The sequence below is a fragment of the Macaca thibetana genome, chromosome 16 (assembly GCF_024542745.1).
Source record: "Macaca thibetana thibetana isolate TM-01 chromosome 16, ASM2454274v1, whole genome shotgun sequence".
NCBI lineage: Eukaryota > Metazoa > Chordata > Mammalia > Primates > Cercopithecidae > Macaca > Macaca thibetana.
In genome coordinates, this window is record NC_065593.1 from 76,610,787 (window position 1) to 76,627,488 (window position 16,702).

The 16,702-nt window shown below is 42.1% G+C and overlaps 1 pseudogene; it reads left to right on the plus strand.

Annotated features, from left to right (window-relative positions):
* Positions 1-786: 786 nt before the first annotated feature.
* LOC126938331 (multifunctional methyltransferase subunit TRM112-like protein) lies at positions 787-15,171 on the plus strand (annotated as a pseudogene).
* Positions 15,172-16,702: the final 1,531 nt, after the last annotated feature.

Here is a 16,702-nt window from a genome sequence, read left to right on the forward strand (position 1 = left end):
GCCCGGGGCCGGGCGCTCGGAGCGCTCGCAGCTTCCCCCGTCGGGCGGGCGGCTCGCGCGAGGCGGCTGTGCCAGCGGGCCCCGCCGGAGCAGCGCGCCCAGCAACCCGCGCCCTGCCGGCCGCTCGCTAGCGCCGCCGCCGCGCTGGGGGCGTCGCACCCTCGGAGGCCGCCCGCAGCCCCGCCCCCTCTGGGCCGGGGTGGGGAGGGGCGCGAGCGCGGAGGGAGCGCGCGTGCGTGGGGGCGCGTGCGTGGTGGAGCGCGCGCGCCCCCGCCCCTTCCACAGCTTGGGGGTGGGGAACGGCTGGAAGAGGGAGTGGGGGCGCAGCCCTCCTCCGCGCGGAGAGACGGGGCCCTGGTTCTGGCGCTCTGGGATGTCCTGGCATTTCTGATATCCCCGGGGGGCTCGGACTTGTGGGTGGCATTTGGAGGGGCAGCGGGGAGGAAGCTCGGTAACTGACAAGGCCCTACATAGTTGGGCTCCGCCCCCAGGGGTGATGTCACTCTCGAGGTGGCTGCTGCTGTCACGTGCGCCCATTTCAGGGCCTGTCCTCCTGCTTTGATGACCGGAACGCTCCCCTAGATCTCCCCCACTTCGGTCACCTCAGGCACACATCACTCGGAGAGTCCTTGAAGCCTACAAGTGTCAGTTATTCTTTCCCGAATTCTCAATGGTAGTTTGTAGACGGCTTCAAAAGGCCACGGTTGGCTGTGGGGAGAATCAGAATGAGAAAGAAAAACAAAACAACAGTGGGGTTGGTGGGGAGACGGAGACGTATTTAGAATAATGGCTGAAAATTCACCAACCACAGCTTACGAGCCTGAGGTAAAGTCGCGGCGCTGCTTCTGTCACTGCCAGGTTGGCTAAGAAGTAACGTGGTTTTAAGAGCTGGTGGCAAGGGCGGGAAAGCCACCACATTAATGCCTCGTCGAACGATGTTAGGTTATATTTCACCCTCCACCTAGATCTTCTTCCCCTCTACTCTTTCCCTCCTGTCATAAAACAGCAAGTCGACTGTGGAAGATGTTTAGGACATAAACATCTTCGCGCGCTGCAAGACGATGCGAAGCAATCACCGTGACCAACTGTGCCTGGCCCGCCTTCCCTTCCATAAACTGAGATGACCTTTCGTGGTCATCCAACTTCTTAATCAGATGCCGTGATCGGAAATAGATGCGCCAAATTACATCAATCAAGGAAGCTCTGTGGAGTTTCCAAGGTAGAGAGGTTTGTTTGATAATGGCGCTTTACCCCATCCCGTAGCACTTCATCCAGGAGTTTCTTCGATTTTCAAAAATTAGTATTAATTTCAGAACAATACAAGAAATTGGACATGAACATATCCATCCAACAGCTCTTCTTTACAGTGAATGCTTGCAAAGTCAGAGCTAGAGCAGCTTTGAATAGTACAGCTAACATGGCAAGGTGAAGGGCTGACATACGGAATTTTTTGGTGTTAACTCCAGAAAGTTAGATTAATATAACGAAAACCCATCTACCTATGATGTTAGAGACAAGGCAGTGATTACTTACAGGGGAATTGATTGAGAGGAGACTGGAGCGAGCCTTCTGGTTTGCTGGAAATATTCAGTATCTTGATCTAGTTAATGGTTACCCGGGTGTATACATATGCAAAAAGATCTGTGCGCTTCATGTCAGTTTTTTAAAATCACGTACACACAAAGAAGCATTGCAAAGTCATCATCACTGGAGTCGGAAAACCTCGGTTTGAATCTCAGTATCACACAACACTTACCTGCTATGTGACCTTGAACAGGTCTCTGGACCTTCCTTTCTTCATCTGTCTAAAGTGGGTGATATTAGTACTTACTTCACAGATGGATGTAAGGATGAAACGAAATTTTGGAAAATACTTAACACAAAGCCTGTTACACAATAAGGACTCAGGAAACAGGAGCTATTATGTTATCCTTCTTACCCTCGAATTTACCCTATTTAATTCTCCTTCGGTCTTTTTTAATTTATTTTTAAGATTACTTGGTATCTAAGCCTTTCCCTGCGAGTTTCACTGAGACTAATAACATTCCATCTCTGAGAAATAACAAAAGGCAGTCAGGGGTGTAATGTTGGTTTTCAAACTAGTTCAGGTGGCAGTCCCTAGAAATTATGGTGCTCAATGTGGAGCATCATGAAATGCTGATAGACTTAACTCTGCCATATGGAATTGACACAATTTTACAAGCACTAAATCTGGCTATTTTATGGTTATGCAAATCTCCACATATTAAAAAAATGGGGGCTTTTTTTGTTGTTGCTGTTCTTTTTTCTGAGACAGAGTCTCGACCTGTCACCCAGGCTGGAGTGCAGTGGTGCCATCTCAGCTTACTGCAACCTCTGCCTCCTGAGTTCAAGTGATTTTCATGCCTCAGCCTCCTTCCCAAGTAGCTGGGATTATAGGTACACACCATCACCCCTGGCTAATTTTTGTATTTTAGGTACAGATGGGGTTTTACTATGTTGACGAGGCTGGTCTGGAACTCCTGACCTCATGTGATCCACCCAACTTGGCCTCCCAAACTGCTGGGATCACAGGCGTGAGCCACTGTGTCCAGCCAAAAAATGGTGTGTTTTTAAGAGATAATATGTCTGTGTTTTTCTCTTTAAATTTATTTGCAACTTTTTTACAAGGTAAGAAGCACCAAAAAATTAATAATAATTCACAAAATGAAAACCTTTAAACCCATTTTTCCTGGAAATTAGAAAAACACCATAATTGTTCAATTTTAGCAACAGAGCTCTTTATTGGATTTACCCACAGTGAGCTCTGATAGCTGTAACCCACATGGTCTCCTGCACTGATAAAGTGAGTAACTCTGACTCACTGTCTTCATCATACTTCCAAAGATCAGTCCCCACTGCTTTTAGCCAACCTTTCCCAAACCCCATTTTCATGTGGGCAGTGTCCAGGAATGAACTCACTGCTTCACTCTTTTGATCATCCACCATCCTTCTATTCTGCCAGTTCTCTTCCAGGTAGTTCTACTGTCCAGCCTTATAATTTGCTGCCACACTCTAACTTTGAGGAGGAAACAATATGTCCCTGACAGAGTTGTGGGTGGGGCATAGTAGGGACAGAGAGCAACATTGCAGTGAAAAGTCACCTCTGTTCTCTACTCCTCTCCCTGATTCCCTTTTCTGTCACTGTTACCTGAAATCCTGAGAATGCTAATTTTATTACCTACTAAAAATCCATTCCAGTAAAGATGTTAATTTAGTCTATAACTTAAATTTGGAAACGTAACGTATGCCGTGTAATAAGAACGTGCAAATAATTGTTCATAACATAGCCCATCCTTACTCTGTACCTCCCAACATTTTAGCATCATCTGTATTATTCAAAATGCCCTTTCTTGCCCTTTCACCTCTGCACTATCAACCACCTCTGCATATGGTGTCTTCTCTGGCTACCCCTAAGTCTCTCTAGCTATCTATCTATCTTTTTTTTTTTTTTTTTTTTTGAGACAGGGTCTCACCCCCATCACTCAGGCTGGAGTGCAGTGGCACCATCATGGCTCACTGCAGCCTCTACTTCCCAGACTCAGGTGACCTTTCCACCTGAGCCTCCTGAGTAGCTGAGACCAAAGGTGCACATCACCATGCCCAGGTAATTTTTTATATTGTTATATAGTTGGAGTCTCGCCATGTTGCCCAGGCTGGTCTCAAACTCCTGGGCTCAAGCAATCCACCTGCCTCAGCCTCCCAAAATGCTGGGATTGCAGGTATGAGCCACTGTGCCCAGCCCTCTAAGTCTCTTAAGTAAACCATCAGGTTCACCTTTTTCTACCCTTTTCCCTTAACTCTCTCCCCCTAAATAAAAAGTAATACCATCCACCACTGAGTGATCACCTACTGGCAGCAAATATTTCACCAGCTACTTTATATGCACAACCTCATTTAATCCCCACAACATCCTATCAGATAAGTATTATGTTAATTTTTTAGATGAGGGGGGTCCTGAGAGGTTGAATAACCAGCCCAATTTTACACTCAATGATAGGTAGAGCCACAGACTGAACCTAGACATAAACTTTATTCTCTATCAGTTACCCTGGAGATTGCCATACAAAGTGTAAAGGAGAACAAAGAATACATATTTTTTAAATGTGAGTTGCCAGTTGCTCATGCCTGTAATCCCAGAGTCTCAGAAGACTGAGACAGGAGGATCACTTGAGGCCAGGAGTTGGACGCCACAGCGAGCTATGATTGCACCACTGCTGTCCGGCCAAGGCAACAGAGTAAGACCCCCACTTAAAAAAAAAAAAAAAGGAAGCCATGTCATACAATGAAAGGATTTCTAAAAGGTTGATGTAAATGAGACTTTCCTCACTGATTGTTTTTCATAATCTCATTTCTTGTTGATCTGTGATTAATTACTTACCCAAGAGCTTCAACATTTTCCCCACCAACTCTACCTCAGCCTTTTGATGAATATTTGATATTTCTAGATGAACACTTAAAAACATTTCCACATAGAGGAGCTACTACTTAAAAGAAGTTTCTAGTAAATCCCTTTTTTGTAAAATGAAAAATGCATGTAAAATGTGAATAAACAAATGCTCATATATTTTTACATTGACATTTATAAATGTTTGACAAATATTTACACCTACTGTTCGTATATAGCTGTGATAAGTGCCATGGGGCATATAGAATTGATTGGAGGAAAGTCTTGCCTACTTAACTGTCATAATCTATTTGAGAAACAGAATGCTGAAAACATTTAAATATATAATATAGTATATTATAGAATTAAGTCTCAACATGAATAAAACAGCAAGTTCTGTAACAAATTACAAGTAGGAGGGATGCAAGTTTGACTGGGATGGTATAGAATTGCTTCTTGAGAAAAGCAGAATAGGAAAAAGAAATGGTTGGAAAGAAGGAAGGAAGGGCCCTGAGAGCTCGACAAAAGTCCAGAGGAAGGAATGAATATGACAACCTCTTAGGTCAAAGAATGGATCTCTTTTGAAGATGAGTTGCTTTCTTAATAAAGACATGAACTCAGCTGCCATTAGGACATGTTCTCTCTCTCATTTCTGACCTTTTTGTATTAGGCTCTGTCTCTTCTCATTCTGCATCTGAGCATTCTCTCTGTTTCTCAGGCTCATGTGTTGTAAAATATATCAGCTAACAGCATTCACAGATTTAGCTGCTAAGGAGAGACTGACTTGATTCTCTGGATATAGAGTACAAAAATTCCAGGAAGGGCTCTGATTGGCCCAGCTTGGATCAAGAGCTCTCTTGCAGCAAATTCCAGGGGTGTACATTATAAATTGTGCAACATGTGTTTAAGTATGAACGCATTTATTTTCTCTGAAGAGGGGATCCATTGGTTCCATTAGATTCTCAAAGGAAGGGATTTGTAATTCAAAAGCAGTAAAGAGCTACTACAAATACCAAATATGCCAAAACCATCTCTCATTTCTTCTCTCCCAAACCAGCCCTTCTGACTCCCCTGCTCTGTCACTGATACCCCAGTCTTCTAGACTGCTAGACTTGTTACCTTGTTGTGTTTTGATACTTCACTGTTCTTTACTCCCTGCATTTAGTTATTCGGTAGATTATGTTAATTTTTCCCATGCAGTGGTTGTTAGAACTATTCTTTTCTGTTTCCACAGGCACAATCCTTGACTATCAGCTGTCATCTTCTTTAGCTCACTAAATAGTAACATCTTCTTAACCAGATTCTTACCAGTTGTCCCTTCCTTCTCAAATCCACCCTATTAGGTGAGTGTTTTAAACTGCCTTTCTGTCATTCTTCTGCTGAAAGACTCCATGGTGTCACCTTTCCTGGGCAGTAAGAAAGACCCCGTGCAGTCTGGTCCAGGCCCATCTTTCTAACCTTTTACCAACTGATGTCTTATCTCCTTACTAGTAAATGCTGTCCTATTCAGCCACACCTGTTGCTCAATGATCTGTTCTTTAAATGTGAAATGTGTCTATTTGTAGTTCACATCAATGTTTGTCTTTATTAAGAAAACAACTCATCCTCAAAAGAGGTCCATTCTTTGACCTAAGAGGTTGGTCCCTTCCCTCTCTTCTCCATCCATTTCTTTTTACTGCTTTGCTTTCCTCAAGAAAGCGAAGTAGAGCTCCAGAAGAAGTTCCATACCATCCCAGTCATCCCAGTGAAAGTTGTATCCCTCCTTCTGTGATTTATTACAGAACTTACTGTTTTACTCATGTTGACACTTAATTCTGTAGTATAGTATGTTACATATTATATATTTAAATGTTTTAAGCCTCTTGTTTCTTAAATATATTACAGGTTCTGAGGGATAGTCCAGTCCTTTAATGAGTCTGGAATTCCATACAGGCAGACGCCTAGTTAATTTTTTACACATTCTTACCCAGTTTCTTACTTAATACATTCCTGGTAATATATACAAATGTCGATTATGCAAAAATTAAATGCACTGAATATTATAGAAGCACAGCTTCATTTCTAGGGAGCTGAAAAATAGTATTCAATTCCTACTTGCAATTCACCTTTTTTTTTTTTTGAGACAGAGTTTAACTCTTGTTGTCCAGGCTGGAGTACAGTGGCGCAATCTCGGCTCACTGCAACTTCTGCCTCCTGGGTTCAAGCAATTCTCCTGCCTCAGCCTCCTGAGTAGCTAGGATTACAGTGTGCACCACCATGCCCAGCTAATGTTGTATTTTTTTAGTAGAGATGGGGTTTCACCATGTGGGTCAGGCTGGTCTCAATCTCCTGAGCTCAAATGATCCACCCTCCTCGGCCTCCCAAAGTGCTGGGATTACAGGTGTGAGCCACCACGCCTGGCCTAATTCACCTTTAAGATACAATCTTTGATAATGTATTTCCAGCAGGTATTATATGTTCTACTTTTGTCCTAATTAATATCTACCTGACAGGGTAAGTTAAAGTTTCACGGCTTTGTATGTAGCCAATGACTCCTCCTTTGCTCAATTGTATTGTTTCAAAAACCTGTGCTGCTTATTACTAGCATCAGCATTTTTATTTTTCCATTTTCGACTCATAGTTGTAATGGTGAGGAAAATGTAATAAAGTTTCAAATGATTACATAAACATATACCAAAAATAGTGATGCTACTGAAAATAGGCTCTGCTGGGCATGATGGTTCATGCCTGTAATCCTAGCACTTTAGAAAGCAGAGGTGAGAGTATCGCTTGAGCCCAATAGTTAGAGACCAGCCCAGGCACCATAGTGAGACCCTATCTCTACAAAAAATAAATAATATCCAGGCGTGGTAACACAGGCCCGTAGCCCCAGCTACTCAGGAGGCTGAGGCAGGAGGATCACTTAAGCCAGGAAGTCGAGGCTGCAGTGAGCCATGATCATGTCACTGCACTCCAGCTTGGGCAACAGAGTGAGAAAAAAAAAAAGATAAAGAAAAAAAAAAGAAAATAGACTCTTGACTTGTAGGCTGCGCCACTGTACAAGAGCTTAAAATATCCAGTCATCAGCAGATCAGCAGATGCATAAATGTCACAATTCAATGTATAAAAAGTGACTGAGGGATGACATTGTATAATGCAAGAAAGTTTTAGTTGATCTAAAGTTGAAACCTCTTTGCGCTGGTAGCTCACACATTTATTTTTCAAGAGCAATATGTTTTTAAAAATGCCAAAATACAAAGATTATGCCACCGAGCCACCACATATAAGACCTGAATTTTGAGTTGATTCTCCAATAGTTGTATGGGTTTTCATGAACCTGATATATGCCCTCACTCAGAGCACATAAGTAGTTATAAGGTCGTTAATAAATATTACTATATTCCACCTATAGGGAATTCAAAATTCAATAAAAGACTGGGATATCTCCTGGAAGCCAAGGATAAGAGTATGGTGGATCTGTAGACTCAACTGCTGTTAGGAAATGTTCTGTCTCTCACTTCTGACCTTTTTTTTTTTTTTTTCTATCAGACTGTCATTCTGTCTCTCTCTTCTCATTCCGCATTTGATTTAGCTACAGGGTAGGGTGGGGTGGGGGGAAGTCAGCAGCAAAGGAGAAAGATTGGCCATTGCAGAGAATGAGCCCACAATCATGGCTTAGTACCACAGCCCATATCAATTAGGCATGAGTAAAAGTAAAGGTAAGCATACAAAGAGTAGTGTAAATTGTTTTATTTCGTATAATGGAATACACTTAAATTTCTTTTTAATCAAATGAGGCTTTAGACAGATGTCAATTTTTTTAAAATAAGACAATTATAGTTGGTTGATGTGAAATGTAGAGAGGTTTTAATTATTTAAAATAATGGTGGGGGCGTGTGCCTATAGTCCCAGCTACTGGGGAGACTGAAGTACGAGAATTGCTTGAACCTGGGAGACAGAGGTTGCAGTGAGCCGAGATTGTACCACTGTGCTCCAGCCTGGGCAACAGAGAGAGACTCTGTCTCAAAAAAAAAAAAAAAAAAGGAAAATAAACATAAAAAATGTATAGAAGAGGTGGGGGAAAGAAGGTATAGATTGAAGGTATAGAGGTAGAGGAAATGAAGGTATAGATTGGACCTTATCCCATTCAGCTGAAGCCCAATGAGCTTCAGATTGACTACGTTGAGTCAATCCAGCCTGACACACACCCTAAAAGGAACAAAGGGGAGTAAAGAATCAGAATTCAGGCTGGGCGTGGTGGCTTATGCCTGTAACCCCAGCACTTTGGGAGGCCAAGGCAGGTGGATCACGAGGTCAGGAGTTTGAGACCAGCCTGGCCAACATGGTGAAACCCCATCTTTACTAAAAATACAAAAATTAACTGGGCGTGGTGGCACGCACCTGTAGTCCCGGCTACTCAGGAGGCTGGGGCAGGATAATCTCTTGAACCTGGGAGGCGGAGGTTGCAGTGAGCCGAGATCGCACCACTGCACTCCAGCCTGGAGACAACAGAGTGAGACTCTGTCTAAAAAAAAAAAAAGAATCAGAATACAATAGAGGAAAAGGGAAAGGGGCATTTTAACATATTGTTACCAATCTAGTAATTGTAATGAAACTTCATTTCATTACCGACTTGGAACTTGTCTATCTGAAAATCTGATCTATCAGGAGCACAGCAAAGAACCAAGGGAATAAAGGAGATGGAAAAAGGCCTCTGGAGAAACGGAGATCACTATGTTCATGCCCTGAAGATCATGCCCATTACTCCTAGACATTCATCAAAGCCCCTTCTCAGAGGCTATTTTTACTTGGATTTGATTTTAGAAAAGTTGGCAATCTGATCTTCAAACCCATAGAAAAGTAAAAGCAATAAACTGGAAGGAGGAGAAACTATCACAGCAGTCATGCAGACAGCAGTGAGAAGAGAAAGCTGGAAAGCTGGATGACTTTTTTTTTTTTTTTTTTTGAGGTGGAATCTTTCTCACACAGGTTGGAGTGCAGTGGCACTATCTCGGCTCACTGCAACCTCTGTCTCCTGGGTTCAAGCAATTATTATTATTATTTTGAGATGGAGTCTCCCTCTGTCGCCCAGCCTGGAGTGCAGTGGTGCGATCTTGACTCACTGCAACCTCCGCCTCTCAGGTTCAAGCGAGTCTCCAGCCTCAGCCTCTCGAGTAGCCAGGATTACAGGCACCCACCTCCATGCCCAGATAATTTTGTGTAGTTTTAGTAGAGATGGGGTTTTACCATGTTGGCCAGGCTGGTCTCAAACTCCTGACCTCGTGATTCACCCGACTCAGCCTCCCAAATTGCTGGGATTACAGGCATGAGCCACCACTCCTGGCACTCAAGAAATTCTTGTGCTTCAACCTCCCAAGTAGCCACCACCACGCCCAGCTAATTTTTTTGTATTTTTAGTAGAGATAGTGTTTCACCATATCAGCCAGGCTGGTCTCGAACTTCTTGCCTCAAGTGATACACCAGCATCAGCCTCCCAAGGTGCTGGAATTACAGGCACGAGCCATGACGCCCAGCTGAAAGCTAAATGTCTTTAAGCAAGGTGTAGATGAAAAAAAAAGTGTAAATATTAACTTAATGATCAAAAAACACAGTAATTTAATTCCTTTAGCATAGGGGAAAACAGCCCTACATACCTCTGTAAGCCTTGGGGAAGAAACTTTTAAAACTGATATCTATATTAACCGTGAGTAAACAAGAAGGTTAAATTACATTCAGTATAAAGACACTCCCTGAGTTAGGCAACACTCAACTTTATGTAAATAGTTCCATAAGGCACATAATAAAATTTTAAGATGTGGGAGGTTTCATATCACATTAAGAAATGCAAATAAGTCAAGTATACAAATGAACACTACAAAGTAGGTACATAAGGCCAGAAGTTGCAGATATAAGGAGATAATGGCCCTCTATGGGCAATCTTGCAGAGCTCTGTTCCCACGCAGATTCTCACTGCATTGGCTGGTGTTATGACACTGCTATTTGTGTATTTCCTATTTTATTACTTTCTAATTGTATTTGTCAGGGTTCTCTAAAGGGACAGAACTAATAGGATATACATATATATGAAGGGGAGTTTATTAGGAGAATTAACTCACAGGATCACAAAGTGAAGTCCCACAATAGGCCGTCTGCAAGCAGAGGAGCAAGGAAGCCAGTCTGAGTCCCAAAACCTCTAAAATAGGGAAGCTGACAGTGCAGCCTTCAGTCTGTGGCGGAAGGTCCAAAAGCCCCTGGCAAATCACTGGTGTAAGCCCAAGACTCCAAAAGTTGAAGAACTTGGAATCTGATGTTCAAGGGCAAGAAACATCCAGAACGGGAGAAAGATGAAGTCCAGAAGACTCAGCAAGTCTGCTCTTTACAATTTCTTCTGCCTGCTTTATTCTAGCCACGCTGACAGCTGATTAGATGGTACCCACCTAAATTGAGGGTGGGTCTGCCTCTCCCAGTCCACTGACTCAAATGTTAATCTTCTTTGGCAACACTCTCACAGACACACCCAGGAAAAATACTTTGCATCCTTCAATCCAATCAAGTTGACATTCAATATTAGCCATCACACTAATCATGTCCCCAAAGTAACTAAGTGATAGGAAGACTACAGGATGAGTCTGTGAATAAGTAAATTGAATAGAAGCAAAATATTTAAAATTTAAACAATTATGTATGAAGGTATTTTCAACTTATCATAATTTTGTGTTATCCAAGACCTTTCAGGGAATGTCTATATTGTGCATAAGAAATAACACTTATAGGCCGGGCATGGTGGCTCATGCCTATAATCCCAGCACTTTGGGAGACCTAGGAGGGCAGATCACCTGAGGTCGGGAGTTTGAGACCAGCCTGACCAACATGGAGAAACACCATCTCTACTAAAAATACAAAATTACCTGGGTGTGGTGGTGCGCACCTGTAATCCCAGCTACTTGGGAGGCTAAGGCAGGAGAATCGCTTGAACCTGGGAGGCGGAGGTTGCGGTGAGCCAAGATCACACCATTGCACTCCAGCCTGGGCAACAAGACCAAAACTCCATCTCAAAACAATAAAACACACTTTGGGAGGCTGAGGCAGGTGGATCACGAGGTCAGGAGTTCGAGACCAGCCTGACCAACATGGTGAAACCCCGTCTTTACTAAAATACCAAAATTAGCCGGGCATGGTGGCGTGTGCCTGTAATCCCAGCTACTCAGGAGGCTGAGGCAGTAGAATAGCTTGAACCCGGAAGGCAGAGGTTGCAATGAGCCGAGATCGCACCACTGCACTCCAGCCTAGGTGACAGAAAGAGACTCTGTCTCAAAAAAAAAAAAAAAAAAAAAAAGAAAAGAAAGAAATACCACTTATAAATTTTAAGAATTCAAAACAGAACAAAGATTTATATAAAAATATGTTTATAACAGTAGCATTTAATGTCTTTAAAATTGGAAACAATCTAGTTAACCAATGTTTAAAAATAGTTCAATAAATTATATTATGTAAATATTTGATAGATGATTATGCAACCATAAGAACTATATTAGTCAGAAAGTTTTTATGGAATAAATTTAAAAGACAAGATATGTGCAGCATAATCTTAACTATGTACAAAATATATAGAAAGAAATATATAGAAAGAAGATGGGACAAAAAGATCCCATTAATAATAGCCACCAAAAAAGATGTTTTAAACCTAGGATCAAACTGTATGTGTGATGCCAACACAAAGCCAAAATATTCGCTGGAAGACATTTTTAAAACCTGAGTATATGAAAAGGTGTACCATGGTCCCTGATGGGAAGACTCAATATTGGAAAGATGCCATTTTTACCCAAATATTTGATAAACTCAATGTAATCCCAATCAAAATTACAATAGGATTTTTAATGAAATTAACATGTTAATTTTAAAATGCATCTGGAAGAATAAATACTTAAGAAGAGCTGGGACTTTTTTTTTTTTTTTTTTTTTTTTTTTGAGACAAAGTCTTGCTTTCTTACCCAGGCTAGAGTACAGTGGTACAATCTTGGCTCACTGCAACCTCTGCCTCCCGGGTTCAAGTGATTCTCCTGCCTCAGCCTCCCAAGTAGCTAGGATTACAGGTGCATGCCACCATGCCCGGCTAATTTTTGTATTTTTAGTAGAGATGGAGTTCACCATGTTGGTCAGGCTGGTCTCGAACTCCTGAGCTCAAGCAATCCGCTGGCCTTGGCCACCCAAAATGCTGGGATTACAGGCATGAGCCACTGCGCCCAGCAGGGACGTTTTTTTAAGTACAATGAGGAACCTTATCCTACCAGCTATCAAAACATTTTATATAGGCCACTGGCCCTGGCTAAAAATCAATAATAAACAAACAAACCATATTATACAACAACAGTAATTAGAGTATGGTATTGGCTCACAAACAGAAAAATGATAAATGAAAGAAAATAGATCATCAGCTACTGGCACAAGTGTGTGTGGAAACATTTCAAATAATTGAGAATGGGTGTCAGGACAACTGGTTATGCATTTAAGAAAATAAGATATATCTGGCAACATGACAAAACTCCATCTCTACAAAAAAGGTGCAAAAATTAGCTGGTCATGGGGGTGCACATCTTTAGTCCCAGCTACCCAGGAGGCTGAGGCAGGAGGATCACTTGAGTCCAGGAGGCAGAGGTTGCAGTGAGCTGAGATCGCTCCAGCCTGGGCAACAGAGCAAGACCCTGTCTCAAAAAACAAAAACAAAAACAAAAAAACCAAGAACAAAAAACAAAACAAAACAACAACCTCACACCATTCAAAAATAAATTAACTCCTTCTTCCCGGTGACTGGTATGGACCAAGTTCAGAAGCAGCAAGCAGGGTGAGGCCAATGTGGCTGGGAATGCATAGCTCGAGGCACACAAGAGGCAGACAGCATGGCAGGGACATTTGTTATTTACAAGGGTATTACAATAAAATTAGGAAGTATATTGAGGATGGTGAGAATGAGTTTCTCTGTGTTGGAGAAGGGAGAAGCCTAAACTGAACCTTATGATGCTGGGTTGGAGAAATCAGTGTGTTTTGTATGTCTATTTCCTGGTTTTGATGCTTGTGCTGAGTTTAGGTAAGATAATGCCCTTGTTTTTAGGAAATACACACTGAAGTATTTAGAGTTAAGGGCTTCGTTTCCTCAATTAGTCTCAAATGCATCAGAAAAAATATCTAGTATGTATATAGTGTATAGGTAGGGTGGAGGAGAGAGAAGAGATGAAGCAAATGTAATGAAATGATAACAATTAGGGGATCAAGGTGAAGACGTTATGGGAGTTCATTGTGTCATTCTTGCAACTTTTCTGTAAGTTTGAACTTATTTCAAAATATAAAGTTTGAAAAATAAATTCCAGATGTGTCAGAAATCTAAATAATTCTCTTTCTTAGAACCTATGCCCCCAAATACTCTCACGTATACACAAATATATTACATAAGAGTCCTACATTCTTGATCATAAAGAAAAGTTAGATATATAGGAATATGCTTCAATAGGAAATAGCTTGATAAATTGTAAAATGTTTATACCATGGAATGTTGTGTAGGCCTTAAAAAGAGTGGCAGGGCACGGTGGCCCACATCTGTAATCCCAGCACTTTGGGAGGCTGAAGCGGGTGGATCACGAGGTCAGGAGTTTGAAAGCAGCCTGGCCAGTATGGTGAAACTGTGTCTCTACTACAAATACAAAAATTAGCTGGGCTTGGTGGCACATGCCTGTAATCGCAGCTACTCAGGAGACTGAGGCAGGAGAATCGCTTGAACCCTGGAGATGGAGGTTGCAGTGAGCCAAGATCATGCCACTGTTCTCCAGCCTGGGTGATAGAGTGAGACTCTGTCTCAAAAAAAAAAATAAAGTAGACCAGGCACAGTGGATCACACCTGTAATTTTAACACTTTGGGAGGCTGAGACAGGAGGATCGCTTGAACCCAGGAGTTTGAAACCACCCTGGACAACATAATGAGAGCCCATCTCTACAAGAAATTTTTAAAAATTAGCCAGGCCTGGTGGTGTACACCTGTAGTCCTACCTACTCAGGAGGCTGAGGTGGGAGGATCACTTGAGCCCAGGAGGTTGAGGCTGCAGTGAGCTGTGATTATGCCACAGCATTCCAGCTCTAACCTGGGCAACAGAGCAAGATCCTGTCTCAAATAAATAAATAAACAAACAAACAGAATAAGATTTATATGTACTGACATGGAAAGATCTTGAAAATATAGTTAAATGCAAAAACAAGTGGACCAATAGAATATGATCCCATTTATGTTTTTTTTTTAAGTTTAAAAAAAATTGCTATGGGGTAGCATGTGTGTGCACATACATGTGTATCTGTGCTTACAGACACATAGAAAATGGTCTGAAAGAACACACATTAAGAATCTGCTGAGCTCGCGTATGTGGGAGATGGGGCCCCATGGCCTCCCCCTGCGCCTCCAGGCCAGCCAAGTCCGCATCTGCCCTGTGGAGTTCAACCCCCACTTCGTGGGCCTATGATACCCAAGGTGGAGTGGGCAGCGTTCCTGGAGGTGGCTGATAACTTGCGCCTGCTCCAGGTGCCTAAAGGGCCGGTTGAGGGATATGAGGAGAACAAAGAGTTTCTGAGGACCACGCACCATCTGCTGCTGGAGGTGGAAGTGATGGAGGGCACCTTGCAGGGCCCAGAGTCTGGACATATGTTCCCCATCAGCCACGGGATCCCCAACATGCTGCTGAGTGAAGAGGAAACTGAGAGTTGATTGTGCCAGGCGCCAGTTTTTCTTCTTATGACCATGTGTATTTTTGTTGATGTATGCCGTTTCCGAATTCTGCCATGCATGTCCCCAACCCTTGAGCCAATGACACACCAAACACACAGTGTTCTTGAGCTCAATGGTGTATACATATTTTTCTCATGAAAGGTTCAAAACCAAAAAAAAAAAAAAAAAAAAGAACACATATTAAACTGTTAGCAATGGTTAACTCTAGAAAAGGAGAATGGTACTATTCTTTCCAATTTTTCCATAGTGGCCATGTAATCCTTTAATTACCAGTTGAAAAACAGCCTAAGTACAAAAAGGCAGGAATATGTACAATACATTCTCAAAAGATTTCCCCTCAAGTTGATCACAATATTTAGTGTTGGGAATTATCTTTATATACCTGTAAAATTCCTAATCCAGATCCCACATATAGGGAATCGGCCTTCCAATGGACTGTGCCTGGGTACACTTTATCATTCACTTAACAGAGGATTAGGCAGCCTTCTGAGCCACTCCCTACTTGCTGGGCGACAGTCCAGAAGTGAATTCCCTTGCAGCTTTCCAAAAGGAGGTCAAACAAGTCCTCGGGGAGTCTCAATGGAAAGAAGTTGCCAAAGGCTAAATTTGGCATCCAAGTCAGGCCCTGGACTGGGATAAACTTGTGCCAGCACTTTTCACTTATGCTTTCAAGACCTTGATCAGAATAGGCAGAACTAGACAGCTCTTTCCAAGAGCAGCTTAGCAGCCCAAACTAGAAAAACTTCCCAAGCTAGAGTTTTGGGGTGAACCTGAAACTGTAAAATTCTTTCTCTACCTCCTTGACTTCTACCATCTCTTATTTGAAGGGATAATTCTTGCCAACCTGATCAGAGCCCCATTTTAGCCCTATTCAAGACAGAAAAGGAAGGCTGGTATAGTTTTATTTTTCTCCCCCTACCACCTACTCCCCAGCTTTTTAGGTGTAACTGACCAGTTTTGCATTTAATTTGTCTTGTTTGGTCTTGTCTTTTCATACAATATTTTACTGAATGGTAATTCACAAACCATAAGAATAATCATTTAAAGTATATAATTCAGTGATTTTTAGAATATTCACAGAGCTGTGTAACTGCCGCCACAATAGATTTTAGAGCATTTTCATCACCCCAAAAAGAAACGTTTTGCGCATTAATGGTCACTTCCCATTTCTGCCTCCTAGCCCTAGGCAACTACTAATGTACATTCTATCTCTATAGCTTTGCCTATCTGGACATTTAATATCAGTAAAATGATTCAATATGTGGTCTTTTGTGTGTGGCTTCTTTCACCGAGCATAATGTTCTTGAGTTTCCTCTGCGATGTAACATGTGTCAGTACTCCATTCCTTTTTGTGGCTGTATAATATTCCATTGTATATCTATATCACATTTTATTTATTCATTTATCAGTTGACCAACAGTTGAGTTGTTTCCACTTTTGGGCTATTACGAATAATGCTGCTATGAACATTTACATCCAACTTTTTGTGTGGACATACATTTTCTGTTCTCTTGGGTATATACTTAGAATTGCTGGGACATATGGTAACTGTA